Raw genomic sequence first — 13,386 nt, 5'->3', positions numbered from 1 at the left:
TCCGAAGTCTAGTCCTAAAGAGATGTATTTATTACTAGACTTACGTACATCAGAGGTAGCAATAATAACTCACTATTTTCTTAATAAGAACAATGACCTCTTAATGAGATTGATTTTTCCTCTATTTTTTTATAAGAAGATTCTTAAGGTGAGAGATTTAAGTTTTAAATTCAGTGTTAAATATGTGGACACCCAAATCTCAGCTTTTTAACAGCACTGGTACATAATTCAAGACATAAACCAAAGCAAAAATCAGCAAACAGGTAGCATTTCATCGATGAAAGTCATTACTCCATACAATTATTTTAAGGTCTCGAAACTCACAACTCCCCACTACCTTTCCAGTCGATATGCACAGGCCCAAACAAATGTCCCTAGTTGTTGCAGAGATAAATGGGCTTCGTAGCCAAAAAATGCACGCTATTTCGGACCACGCTGTGGGAGGAATCAAATCATAGACTTGAGCGGCCCTTAGAGGAACCGTGCTGCTGGCAACTCGTTTACACACCAGTGACCCTCCAGAACCGGTATTTCAGCTGATCTCAGCTGTCTCAGAAGTGACACAAGAAGCACAACCCCTTAAGTTAAAAGGTCCATCACATATAGGGCTTTGTCCTCAGACGCAGTAAATCCAAAACACTTTATACACTTACAGACACGTACGCATGAATACAGACATATTCACCACATTATGTTTCCTACGCAAAACAAAGTAATATCATGCTATGCCAGGATCCCTGTTCAGCTTTGTCATGTTCTTGATTTAATCCAGTTGCACCACGCAGGCTACAGATCAGCGCAACAGATTCATCAGCAAAGGGTAATTTACACTAGATAGTTCTAGAAATAAGACACTGATGTAATGGTTATGTAAGTCTTTGCATTTTTTCATTAGTATCTCTGGTGGTCTGGGGTGTGCACAGAATGTGGTATCAGCATATAGCTTGCATTTTTATGTATAGCATTTGGAATGATAACAAAAAAACAAAGTATGCATGCTTTTCCTTTATTGCAGATATACAGACAATAGGAGGATAAGGGATAACAAAATTAAAAAAAAAATAAAATTTTTTTTTAATTACACATGCTATTGATTCTCCCACACTTATTACCAACTGCTATGTTTTCTACCACAAATTTTCTCCTTGATGTTAACAAGAAAGATGAGATGCAAAGGCTGCAAGAATGCTTATGACCATTACTGTCTTAATTATAAACTTGTCTGACTATAAACAAATGAAAAATAAATTGTTTGTATGCCCTGGCCAAATTCCTGAAGCTATAAAGTAAGCATTACATTACTTGTTGTAAGGAGCATTTTATATTGCCATGAATGTAAACACCTGTAATATTAAGAACTGTACCTAATACACATTTAGACAACAAGGTCTTTGGCATGAATTTTAGTTATATTTATCACCTGAAACAGAAGCAGGAAAAAAAGATTCACGTATACAAGAAAGTACCGCTATCCCTTGGAACATGCTCTGTATACGAGATACTACGACTACACTCACAGAGAAGGTATCCTGATGACACCCCAACCAACTGCACTGAATTGCTACAGCAATAAGGAAACAAACTGGAAGGATTTAATTCAGCAAATGTAAAATAATAGATACCAGTACTAAATACAAAACAGACATACTAAGAACAATGCAACAACATTAACTGTATCAAGTGCAAATATTTCAACTATTTCTCAGGAGCTAAGCACTCCAAAATATATCATACTACTTTGCGATTCATACTTTCCATACTGACACTAAAACTTATTTTTCATGGTTAAACATTTCTGTACTTTGGCATATATTATAAAAAAATAAAGACAGAATATAATACATGCTTTCATTTTTGAACAGCAAACAATTTATTCATATATCTATATTTAATCCTGGTAATAAACTTGCACTTATTGTTGTTTCTGTTTTCATCATTTGAACAACTATTGCATAGAAATTTTCTTACATGAAATTTGCTCCTACAGGCATTTCAGCATAGAGGTCAATCCACAAAGAGTGTCTTCTCTGCCCCAGAATTACACCTTTATGCTTTGTATCAGCTCCCACTTTACAATTAAGTTATTTTTTTTGTTTTTTAAATCTTACCCCAAGTTTCAGAAGAATCTTCTAGGAGTCCCGCAGATGATGTGATAGAAAACTTCTCTTCAGCTGCGTTTTGAATAACCGTTCAGAAGAGAAAGAGCTCTTTCAGTGTATAACCGTAATTCTTCTGCTGTAAATTTCGCACCCCTTACAGGCAGATACATCCAGGCTGGTACACTAAAAAAAGAATTTTAAAAAAAGGTGAAATCTTTCACCATGCAGAAACATGTAAATACGTATCAACTGAAGCAGCAAATGTCTGTAAGGGTTTTCTTTTTTCTGCTTTTGTAACTCTTGGGCAGGATCATCAATATTAGTTCTAAAAGAAAGGACATCTGAACACTGCATTTAGATCTCAAACATACAAAGAGGTATGTACAGAAATGCAAGTTTAAAAATCAAAGTTTTACGGAAATATAAATTTTTAAAAACTAGGTTCTTTTTGTGTCCTTTTTATCAACACGCTGCTAGGTACTTCTCTATCTTAATCCATTAGCTTCGTGATTGCACTACACAGAACGACACTCTTTGTCAGGAGACTGTACTGTACCATGAGGAAAAAGCAACAGATCGAGCAGCGTGCACATATATTTCCAACCGCTCTCTATACAGTGAGACAAACTGTAAAAGAAAAGTAGTTATCTGCATTGTAAAGCAGGACAGCAGTATTGTTTTGAACTGTATGCTGCATGCATTTCAGTGCCATGAAAAGGAGAGACACCTGCTTTTTGACTTACAAGTCACGTAGTCTGCAAAATAACAGAGTAAACCTGATCTGATGAATTGCCCAGTGCAGGAGTAACAGAACCATTTCTCAAACATCTTGCGGATTATTTATTACAAAGGTTTTCTAGAATGGACTGACCGTGCTACCGACAGCGGCATTACCTCACTCTGCAACTGTACGGCCTGTAAATTCACTCCGGAGATTCCTAACGATGCTGCACAGCATTCAGGAAGCCAGAGATGGAATCAAAATCACAAGCTTAAATCTAAGGTAAAACTAACTGATATCTGAAGAATTACCATCCTTTTTAATCAGAGAAGGGCCTCCTCCACAAAGCTTGTCTCTCAGCAAGAATCCGTGCTGCAGTTTGCGAGAGAGGGGACAAGGCTGGTGTGCTGTGAGAGACTCGGCCCCATCCGCAGTGTCTATGTGGAAATTAGTCATCTTGGGTGATTCAAATCTTGCAGAGACAGGAATTCCTGTTGCCCTGCTCACACAAACTCTTGTGGACAACTCAAAGAATCCTTGTAGCAATATTCAAGTTTCTTGACAATTTAATCTTTAGTGGTTATTGCAGTGCAAAATTTACCTTTAAAAATGGTTGTCCTGCACAGGTTAAATACATAAATAAACTCCTACATATATTTAATAAAGTTGAATTAATTTTAATATTTAAGTTACATTTAATAAAATGAAATATATGAAATATTATATTTAACTGTGCCCACATAGCATACACAAACATACAACTTTCTATAGAAACACATGTGCTGTTGTAGTCAGCAAGCAATTCATATAATGTCAGGGTGATTAATTTCAATCCACGCTTCTAAATGCGTGTCTTACAGCATTAATGTATACTTTAATTACTGTGCCGAGCACATAATAGCAGACATGGGTCACTGTTTGAAAAAACCTTTCTTAGACGAACATCTGCTTTACAAAAGCAACAGACTCTTGATCTTATCCATGTTGCTTAATTTTAAAATCAAATCACAAATTCCATGATATTCAGTATTGTTCTTAAAGCCTTGGCTCCTGCAGTTATGCAATTACAAGGCATCTCACAATTTTTAAGACTAAGTATATCTCTACCCCTCGTGTTTTATGCTTAAAACATGTATCTTAGCAGCACCACCCAGCAAAATAAAAGAAACTCGACAGCATTTTAACATCTTACAGCATTTAAACTATGTCACAATTTTCAAATCCAGGCTAATATTTTTCTAAACAAATGCCTGAAAATAGCAATGTCACACCATTAACCCAGGTTGTGAAGGCCAAGGCCAGGCCAGCCAACGGTATCAGTTCCTGGCAGCACCTCTAGCTGATGGTCGGCAAAATTACCCATATACCTTAGGTGAGCTTGGAGAGACCAGTATGGCTCATGTGCAGCCACCAACTCTAGCCTGGCTACAACCATCACATGAACCTGCATGTGATAACCCAAGCAATGCCTCCTGTGTCACTCATCAGCTTGCTGAGCGTTACCACAATGTAGATTAGATTAAGGAGGAAGACCCCCAAGATGGTCAGGGGGCTGCAGCATTAGCCGTGTGAGAAGAGGCTCAGGGAACTGAGCTTGCTCAGCCCAGAGAAGAGAAAGCCTTGGCAACAGCCTTTCCATACCTGAGGGGAGGTTATTGAGAAGTCACAACCAGGTTGTTCACGGTGGACTGTGACGGGAGAACAAGAGACAACAGACCTAAGTTGAAATATGAGAGGTCCAGGCTGGAAATAATGAAAGACTTTTCTGCCATAAGGTCAGACAAGCAATGGAAGAGGCTGACTAAGTGGCATGTTTTCTGGAGCTAGTCTCAGAAGATTTTATTTGCTCTGTTCACTCCTTAGAGCCCTTACTCTGACACCCTTCAGGCTGTGTTTTATGACACTAGTGGTTTTTTTCCTCCAAGAGACAACTATGCTTTCAGGCACTTGAATCCCAAAGTGTTCTAGCAAATATTCTGAAATCCATGAGTTGACTCTGAACTGTAATTGTTACTATCTCATGAGTAACCCTCCTACAGTATCAACATGCAAAACAGAGAAGGATGAAATATCTGTAAAAAATTTTCCTCATTGTGAACAAAAAACAACTTATTCAGGACACTTTTCCCTTATCTTTTCAAGCAATACAACCCCATATCTGACCTTGACATATCCTTCCTCATGGGGGCCAAATCAGCTGCTAAAACTATGGTATAATATATTTCCATTGTTTTTTTCCTGCATATGTTCTGAATTTTCAGCTCCCAAAGCATACTGATGAGATCAAGAACAGCCCTGTGCAGGCAGGCAGCTTCCACACATAACAGAAAATCAAAGCACACGCACAGCAAAACCCATGAAACAGATCTCCACACATCTACCTGTTTTTATCAGTACTATAACACAGAGCGTAAAAACATAAATACTGCAATATACAAAGGAAGTGGGAAGCAAGCGTTGAGCTACCTAGAACTTCAACCACTTGACACATGAAAATGCTTGTCCGGCTCTTACATGAGGTCCTGCGTACATTTTGGTATACAGAGTTTGTTACTCAAGTCTAAAAAGAGTGCAGAGTGAACTCATTGGAAAAAAAAAAAACTTACTAGGAGTAGTAAGAAATACACATTTATAACAGGCCACCCCAAAGTACTTTATGCAGTCAGTACAAACCTGCTATAGTTTTATTAGAAGACCACCTTCCTGAAGCAACCTGAAGCAATTTTCATCAGGTCCTGGAGTGCTTTTGCTTAATTTCTTCTGCTTGTCCAGCTGTGCCCCAACTTAATTTTGCTAACATATATAATTTTCCCTAAGAAAAGACCAGGCAGGCAAAGCAGGTTCCTACTTCTGGCACCAAGATATTACTGAACTCCATGGGCTATTAAGGAGTTCCAAACTATGGCAAACAAGTCCCCCAAGGCTCACTTAGAAAAAAATACAAAAACACAGGTCTAAGCTTGCCAGAGTGTCTGCCTCTTACATTCACAGAAACCTGCCTGAGAATTAAAAAAAAAAAAAAAACAAAAAAACCCAAAAAACTTTATTATGTATGAGGTACAGACCATTTGCGGTGGGCTCCAAGAGCCAGCTTAAAAGAAATGTCGGGGGGAGAGAGGTGTTCTCAGCTGCGTTCACAGTCAGCGAAGAGCCTGAGGCTCAGAAGCTATTTGTGAGTAGGAAAGAGATGGTGGATTAAGATGAAGAAGGATGTACAAGACCTGTCACTGTACAGGATGGAAAAAAAGTTATGTATCTAGTGTGTGTAGGGGTTCTATGGAGAAGATCAACAACAACAACAAAGAAAACATGGTGAAGACAAAAAGATGAGTCCATTAAAAAGTCTTCTAGGAGAGCTCTCTCCCTGCCACTGTGTTGGAAGGAGCACCCAGAAGGTAAGAAGGGATGATGATGTTATTAGCCTTGTTGTAATAAGGACCGCTGAACTCCTCGTGACATGGGAAGTAAGAATAGCAATGACAGTAAACTAGTAGCAACGAAAAATGTGGGGAGGCTGGCTTTCTTTTTTACTCTTTCTTTTAAAGAATTAAACACATCTTTCCATATTAGTCTTACAAATTTTCTTAATTCTCTTGATGCCTCTTTTCACCACTGCCACTATACATATCCATATTACCTATTTACCATTATGCATGTCACACAGCTCAATAATGTATCATTTCTGAAAAGGAAAAAAATAACTTTGTTTTTTAATTCTAACCACTGAAACTTGAGTTACATTTAACCCAAAAAACCCCCATGAGAACATTTTCTAACTTCTAGCAGCTTGCTATGCATTTATGTGTCTGCAGTTCAATAAACAGGAGATAGTTACATTAGCTATAAATGAACTGTGACTAGGTAAATATGAGTAAACCTTTCGAAGTGACTGCTGTTGATTCTGTCAGGAAGCAAATCTATTTACCTCTCCATTCAAGCCAAAATAATCACAAGTATTCTTCCTATTATGTAAAAAATTGCTAGCTTTTTAAACACTACAAATGAAATCCTTGTTTCACTCATATCCCTGGCTAAAACTCCGCTCATCTCTCTGGGGCCAGGATTTCACCTGGAATCCTGTCTGTACATGGGCTGATCCTGGAATTACTTACCCATGGTGGAAGAGCCACTGACGTTTGAGCTCTGGCGAATCTTGCCGTCCCACCTCTAAGTCACTTTTCCCAGCAGTCTGCTCCACCTAGCTGCTGGAGATTACGGCTCTCCATGCTGAATCAGCAAACACAGACCTAAGGCACGCTCCAGCAGCTTAGCAGAAAGCAGTGCATTTTGAAGGGTTTGAGCTGAACCTGTGGGTTTTGCAATGAAGCGGCTAAGGTGTGGGCACACGTTCCCTTCTGCAAATTCTGCTGAGGAAGCACTAATCCCCAGTTTAAGGGTGGAGCAGGGAGTTTGGGGCAGTAGCGACTTAAACCACTTCAAGGAGGTTTGCCAGAGCTTGTCTGTCAACGCTTGAGCTTTACTCCTGCAAAGAATCCTACCGACTTCAAAGGGACTGTGTGCACCAGCGCAATTAGTGACATCCACACTTGCAGACAAGACCGAAGGCTAATTAAAATATGGGGTTTTTTATATGTGCGCAATGACACCACTTTCCCTTTGCTAAAGTACCACAAATACTGTGAGAAATAGTGCAAATTACTGTGTTTAAACTTCCTTATTTATGTAAAACAAGGTTAATGTTGCATACATATGTCAATATCCACAGAAAACTCACTAAGTGTACTCCTGCACATCTATGCTGATCTGTATATCCCTGCATAAATTAAGACAAGCCCCTGCCACAAAAATGCCTTTTTATCCACGTATCTAGAGGAATACGCGTACGCCTAAGCAGGGAATTTTAAGTTGTTTCCCAGACTGTTCCTGTATCCAACTGCAACCTGTTTATTTTGACCTCAGTTCTGAGAAACTGTTGATGCCACGGCAGAAATATGCTGTGTGTTCCAACAGGCAACAAACAGTCCTAATGACAGAATACTCCATCTGTGCTGCCAGAGTGTACAGCCTCAGTCTATAGCTCGTATACACTCTCGCTGAGCGCGAATCCTCGAAACACGGAGAGAGCAGGAACGCAACCTGCGCTGCAGCTCATATTGTGAGGTATCTTCTGAGGTGACAAAACTACTCACAACAGGCCTTAGTAGAGAGTCCAAGGTTAGCCAGTTTGCACCAGCAGCACTTTTATTCCACCCTGTTCTGATTTTCTTACGTACAGGCTTTTTAGGTTTTTCTAAATGTTTCAAAACTACAAAGGAAAGAAAGCTGGCTTAAAAATGATCCAGTGCTATCAAAAGGTAAGAGCTAAAGCACGCAGAACATACGGCACTATTTACAGCAGGCTAACACACTGAATTCAAGGGAATTTTCCATCAACCTCATACTCTGGAAAAGGTATATTACAGAAAAATGCATGTGAGGATCCTTTAATTTTTCTTGCATCTTCTCTTCTTATATGATGCAGCTGTGGAGCAACACCCACTGGTACTGGTAGCACGAAACGGCGATCCTTTCCTTTTACCAAGGTCTGGTACCAATTACCATGGATTTAGAGGCACTATATAAAAGACAGTGCTGATTTGTTTCTAAATTTGTATCTTGATTAAACTGTCAGACTATAGCACAAAAGCAGAGCTTACCTGACTGTTAAATGCTACTACAATAAATTATCCAAGAAGCGCAGTAAAATTTGAATGGATCAATACTACGCTTTATGTTTAGATTTTAAATTTTGGTCATGCCAAATCAAATGAATAGAAGCAGGATTTTATATTCAAGTGTAAACTCAGTATATTCAAAATAAAACCTGTATGTGAGGAGAGACTGCAAAGCAGGATTTTAAGAATCAGCAAGCTGACCAAGAGAATGACTGCATTATTATTTTCAAAATTATTTTAAACTGTATTTTGGTACACCAAAAGATAAAGCAAATATGAAAGGCCAAAACTCATATTCTCAGGTACACAGATGTAAACCTCCATGGGTCAGAATAGTGGTTTTCAGCATTCACCTCTGTAAACAGAGTAGACTTTGGTCTTGCCCTGTTAAAGTGAAGTCGTTTCCCCCAGAATAGCTTCAATGATACTGAATATATTTTAACTATCTAGAATTTCAACATCTAGGATTAGTGCTGTAAACATACATAGCAATTGTGGTCTAATGAAAGAAAAAGTCAACATAAACACAGTGAAGCAAAAGTGAGATCAGCCATGCAGAACTTCCAAAAAGCAGTTTAGGAATTAAACTACTGTTATTAAAGCTACTGTTATTAAACTACAGTTATTAAAGCCTTAACAGTATACTGAACCATTCCATATAATGCAGATACTATTAAAAAAATAGAGATTTCTTTTTAATTGTGATTACAAGCCATTACTTTTCCTAAAGCTTCTGCTCTTTTTGCCAATGTTCTTGTATGTGCTAACACAATTTTTCTCCTTTTACATGGTATACATATAATAAAGTAGCTATTATAAATTAATTAATTAACATGCACCCTTCCAGAAAGGGAATATATGATAAAAGTATTACACAGTGAAGTTCAGGCGTATTTTTATACCCTCAAAAGATGGTAATTGATCCTCCCCTCTCCCCAGTTTCAAATGTGGAACTTGGCTGCTATGGGTTCTTTCCCACACAAATCAAGCCTTAGCTCTTTTGAATGGAAACAATATGGGATGATTATTGTGGGAAATTTTTTACTGTTACTGTAATTTAAAACTTTCTGTACCCAATTTTGCATTTTCTATAAATCAAAAACCCATTTCACTTAGGGCTACAATTAAACAGAGGAAATCAAAGACTAACTTCTAAGCAAGTCTTGCTATTAATCATAGGATGAACTAGTAGTACAACTACTTTTACTGCAGTTTCTTTCTGCCCAAGAACTACATTTTAATCTAAAGCTTGAGCTCTTTAGAAGAGACTGTGTCACAGATGAGACAAATTAAATAAAGGTATACTAAATGGTATAGCATTGCATGCTATTTAAGATGGAAGAAAAAACCCCAAAGCATACCGACTTCTGTAGGAACTCCAAAAAAATCCCTAGCTACAATACAATCAATCACGGTTATTTATAGCAGCCTCTCTCACCTTTTGACACAACGGAAGCCTGCTAAAAAGTACAGCGCCGGCAATGTTTGCACTACTGCAATGCTAGTACAGAGACAACTACTCAGGGTCTGATGCCGCAATTACAGAAGGTATCGCGCTTTTTCTTTCACCAGAAGCAGCCATGGAGTCATGTCATTTACTTTATGCATCTGAACTGAAATGTATCTTTTTTTTTTTTTCCTTTTTAAATAATACTTTACAAGAGCAATTGATTTCAACATCAAAATTCAAATTTAAAACATGACATACAAACATAACATTTAAAAACTAGCAAAAAATGAAACCGTGTGGAATATGTAAACTCAGGGCTTCTGTTTTTTTAAATTGGAAGTCAAAATGATGCATTTTTACTTCCTTGATTGCTAGACAAAATAAAATATGAACTCTTAAATCAAAAGAAAGACATGTTTCATCCAGCTGTCTTGATTTTTTTTCCTCTGTTTCTAAAAAAAAAATATTTTTTTCTATCATTGCTGTTTTTCAGTGCCCAAATATTTTTAGGGATAGGTTTAATGCCTCATGGTGTTACTATCTGCAAAACTCCCACAGAGGTACGAGTCACTGCATTATTTGCAGCACTACATCCACAGTAAGAATAAGCAATAACAGTCATTTATTCATAAAATACATACTCAAAATAAAAATCAGCTTCCAGTTAAACATAGTCTGTGATGTGAATATTCCATGCTAAAGAGAAGCCTTTTACTGATTGCAAGGTAAAATTAGAATGTATCTTGTAAAAATTCCCATTTAAAAAAAAAAATCAGACACAAAATAGCAGTGAAGAATTTTGGGAGTTATTGGAAGAGCTTCTTAAAAAAAAAAAAACACAAAAATCTTCCCAACTCTGACTTACTATTCAAGTACTATGTTGCAATAAAACACCAACAGAAAAATTTTCATCTGTGAGAAGAATTAGATTTTTAGAAGCAAATGACTTAACAAGACTACAGATTCAAATATTGTTTACTATCGATTTCCTTCCTAATGGAGATTTCTAATGTACTTGCAGATCTCATTATCTCTGATAATGAACTCTTGGAGCAATCAACACCTCTGTTTCTCAAAAATAAAATTTCAAACGAGGTCAGTTTGTCTGTGACCCAATGAGTTCCCAGGTCTTTGCTTCAGTTTGCTGAAACTTGTTCATCATTTTAAGCGTAACATTTACCGAGATGAAGGAAAGGGGAACTTCTTGTTTTGTCTTCCTCTCTGATCTGAGCATCAGCCAAAGGCAGGTACCAACTACACAAGAGATGCACGAGCCAAAATAATTCCTGCAACCACAGCCTTGCCTACCAGTACTTTTGGAAAGGCTGGATGTGAATTGACTTGAAAAGTAAAGAAAGGAAAAGTGGTGAAAACACAAAAATCAAACACAGACATTTTGAAATCTTGTGCAAGCAGCATGAAAAAAAATAGAGAACTTACTCCCTTTAGATAGTTACAAACCCTGCCCAACTTAACAGTACAAACGAGAGCATTTGTCCCTTCTCTTTTCCTCCCCAGGTTAACCACACTAATTTCTCCCCACTTGAACTACAATGATACTGTAACCTGAAGAGGGAAATCGCCTACCCTGGCTAGCTTACACTCCTTGGTGCTTAGGATGCCTACATACAGCTTGGGCTGGAAGTGCTCTCACACTGCAAGTAATGGGAATATAAGAAGACAGGTTAGCAGAAGCACCCAGGAGCAAGCCAGAGACACAGGAGAACGTACCTGGGGCCCAGCAGCACTCACCCAGAGATTTCGGCACCGTTAATAATCAGGCCATATAGCTCTCCAATCAGCCAGAGGATTACTAGGAAACATTTCCGAAAACTCTGGCTGTAGGTCTCCTGTATTTTCACCTTTGCTTCAAAACACTGTTTTTCACATAGCCCTTACCAGCTGCAGACGAGAGGAGAGGGGAAGCAGTGGCAAGCGGGGGAGAGGACAAGGAAGCAACACAGTCTGGGACTACCAGTGAGTGCAAAAGTTAAGTCCTATGCACGAGCACGTGGAGGATTTGATTGTCACAGACAAACTTACTAGAAAAGTATAGGGGAAAAAACTCCAGTTGGCCTTCTACAGCAACTGAAGCAGCGCAGCTTTAGCTGGCGTGAAGCTGTCCACATGGTGGAACCAGTGTGGCTCCCTCCACTCAGTCAGATCCTCCTTTGCTTCCCAACTCCGTGCATCATGTGTGTGTCTGGGGCACTCTCCAGTGTAGCTGTACCCTTCACAAAAATGAAAACTCTGGACAGGGTGACTGAGAAAGCCTGCTCACTTAGGCTGACTGCAATTTGCTACACAATGCCAATGCTGCACGAACCAAGCACAACTCCCTGCCTTCTAGAAACTAAATTCTTAGTAAAAACAGAGGATAGGTCACTGTAAAAAGAAATAAATCCTAAACTCAACTACATTCAGGCAAGCAGTAGGATAAAAAGAATGGAATTATCAGGAAAAAAAAAAGTCAGCAAACAAAAGATTTAAAATATGCCAGTGTCTTTATTTTAAAAAGTTCCCTCCCAGTTTTCTATTCTGCAGGGAGCATATAAAATATTACGATTCGTAAGTTTTTGTTTCCATGGTCATTGTTTAGTATTCTGTAAAGGTCTGGGGTTTTGCTTTTTTTTTTTTTTTTTTTTTTTTTTCTCCAGTCAGTGATCTAATTAATTTCCCCATACAATTTTAAGATGCTACCAACATACTGGATTTTAATTACTTGTAAAGTAGAAACCTAAACTGGAAGGGCAACAGACCAGGCACTTTCACAGCATCTCTCTATTGAGCTGTTCCAATCAGACTTAGACTTTGATCGGGGGTATATCCACACAGATGCTGTGTGTGTTGCGATCTCTATTCCTTATGAATGCAAAAAACAGAGCAACTAATTTACAAGATGGTGGTGATGAAAGAAACCTGGCAAGCAAGCAAGAGAGCACATAACCTTCCACCTTGGTAGAGAATACTACTGAATTTTGGGAGGCAGAGAAGTCGCCTCCTAAAGCTATGAGTGAAAGTCTCCATTCAAAGGAAGTCAAGGACTACAAATGCAGCTGCAACACAGATCCAAACTATGAGATGCCGCCTTCTGCAAAGCAGTATTTAACCCCTCGAGTTCTGCAGGCACTGCATTTCATAACTGCTCACAACTTCTCCCTTCTCAGCTCAGTGTTCTCCACATGTATGTGATTTATTCAGAGATCAACTGTTTCTCACAGAAGAAATCTCATGGGCAAAGTCAGAGTTATCTCCAACTTACAAGGGGAGGTGCCAAGGAAGAGAAAGAGGAAACTTGAAAAGGCTCCTACTGCTATGCTCAAGGCTGAGTGTAAAAGAAATCTCCCAACTTCTTACTCATTTTTCCAGATGAGGGCACCATGACTCCCACATACGAATACTTCATCAAGGCCTAATTTCTGGACAATAGCATGCCTAAGA

The 13,386-nt window shown here is 38.5% G+C and overlaps 1 long non-coding RNA gene across 2 annotated transcripts in view; it reads right to left on the bottom strand.

Annotated features, from left to right (window-relative positions):
* The window catches only part of LOC147602156 (uncharacterized), a 53,274-nt gene that overhangs the window by 30,723 nt on the left and 9,165 nt on the right, over positions 1–13,386 (bottom strand). For both annotated transcript variants that reach the window (XR_015260002.1, XR_015260001.1), the window contains exon 3: positions 2,109–2,282. This is a non-coding gene — a long non-coding RNA (uncharacterized LOC147602156). The remainder of the gene's footprint in view (positions 1–2,108; positions 2,283–13,386) is intronic.

This window comes from Chlamydotis macqueenii, chromosome 1 (genome assembly GCF_036417535.1).
Source record: "Chlamydotis macqueenii isolate bChlMac1 chromosome 1, bChlMac1.mat, whole genome shotgun sequence".
NCBI classification, from domain to species: domain Eukaryota; kingdom Metazoa; phylum Chordata; class Aves; order Otidiformes; family Otididae; genus Chlamydotis; species Chlamydotis macqueenii.
This window is presented reverse-complemented; position numbering and strand designations above follow the sequence as displayed.